We start from the raw sequence: 2074 nt of genomic DNA on the forward strand, positions 1-2074 counted from the left end.
TCCTAGAATTAAAAAAGAGTGAGATGGTCAATACCTTTTGAGAACTAGTTCTAGGCAGAGTAGACGCTCTGTTAAATAGCATAAATTTCCTTTCACCACAAAAAGTGAGGATAAAGAAGTTGACAAAACAATAAAAGTAACAAAGTTTTAAGTCCACTTAACTTATGTACAGTTAACCTAAAAGAACTGAAAATGCAAGGACGGATAGCTATAGAATAGCTAATTGCAAACTTTATGTAGAATTCTTCAAAAGTTCCAAATATGTAATAAGTGTTTGCTTTTAGAAATACCCATTATTTATCTAAAAACCCACAAACAGAAGTTCATATATCTTAGACAAAAGTTAGTATCGAATTAAACTAAAATATGGATGTGATCTATTAAAAGAAAGAAAGAAAGAAGAAGATATATACATAAGCAAAAAGAATTAAAAAAAAAGGATTTTAAGCCAAAAAAAAAAGCGATAAAAGAAAAAAGATAAAATGATGAAGAACCTTAATGAAACTGGGTTTCAGTTTGTGCGCTTCAACTCAGTTGACTCTCCTCAAGAAATAATTACAAAATACAAAATGCTTAACTTTTCTAATCTAATTCCCTTTTTTACAAAAATTCTGATTTTTTTGAACATTCATACTACAAAAGCCAAAAACTAAAACCTAGAAAAGCAACCTCGAAGGAAAACCACGATACTTACTAACAAAACCGGTGTCAGCAGCTTCATTTTCCAAATAAAAAGAGACGGCGACCCTTTTGCTGCCACCTTGGGTTCAGCTAACACTTTTCTTTTTTCCTTTTTTTTTTTGGAAAACAGGAGTATTCTGCAGAGAATAATGAAGAACCATATGTCAAAAAATCAGCAAATCGGTCAAAACGTCCATGGAAAATTTAATTAACGAGCTCATGAGTAGTTTTTCACGAATCAAATGAAATCTTACTGTGTTAATTCTCTCTCACGCCATTTTGCAACCAGAGTTCTTTGACATCGCCACGGTTGTAGAAGGCCAACTCGCCATTGCGGAACAACAACAAAAAACCAAAACCCAAAGAAAGAACCAATTCACAACAAGATGAATTAAAGACATTTTAAATAATCAAGCCATGTATAAACGTGTACAGTTTCACGAATATTGAGAAGTTATGTTAAAAGAAAAAAAGAAAAGCCCCTCAAGACTCTTCCTACCAAGAAAATTAGTCCTCAGATAATTATTTGAAGATATGGTTCCGTGTAGCAACATCTGCATTTTTTTACCACAATGACAACTAAGAATTATAAATCTCGCGAGAAAAAATGAAAAGCACATTCTAGGTGACAAAAGACAGAAATTAAAGAGAATTTATCATAGATCGGAATAAAGATTTTGAATTGACCTGTCAGGCAATACTTAAAGAAAGCACTGTCATTCTGCATAAACCTTGCAACAGCACTGCCATGCCTTCAACAGGCCTATGAGAAATTGATGCACCAAACTTGTGTACCTGTGAGACAATTACAAAGTAGTAGCTTTATGGAGGAGCTTAGATTTGTAGACTTGGTTCGTTTTAGAGTTTTTTTGCAGTAAAAACAAATGAAGACATCAATCTATCACACAATAATGATGTAGCTTTCAAAAAAGGAAATTTTATAACTATGTTTTTTAGCAATTAAAATGCATAACTATTGTGAAAGAAAAATATGCCCTTTTCTAAAACTTAGTAATGAAAACAAGAAAAAGGGAGAAAGGAAAGGAAAGAAAAGAAAATAGGGACCTTTTGTTTCTTTTTAAACCATTAATATCTGTGGTGGTGTGAATTTACAATGTACAATTGAAAGACCAATTAAGCAAATAATAAGAAGGTTTGGAAGCCCTACCTACAAAAACATAAGAGACACTAAACCATTCCAGCTCTGTAGAGTCAAATTGAGAATTATATTATTAAAAGTAAAAGAAAAGCAGAGAGGTTTCTCCAACTAATTTTTCCATCATCTCTCTCTTTTCCCAAACACATCCATCTCAATTTTCTTCCCTTTCTTCTCAAACCACCTCAATCACATCTACATGCATAGTAGAAATTGCACGTACAGCCAAATTACACA

Source organism: Morus notabilis, unplaced genomic scaffold, assembly GCF_000414095.1.
Source record: "Morus notabilis unplaced genomic scaffold, ASM41409v2 Scaffold413, whole genome shotgun sequence".
Classification (NCBI taxonomy): domain Eukaryota; kingdom Viridiplantae; phylum Streptophyta; class Magnoliopsida; order Rosales; family Moraceae; genus Morus; species Morus notabilis.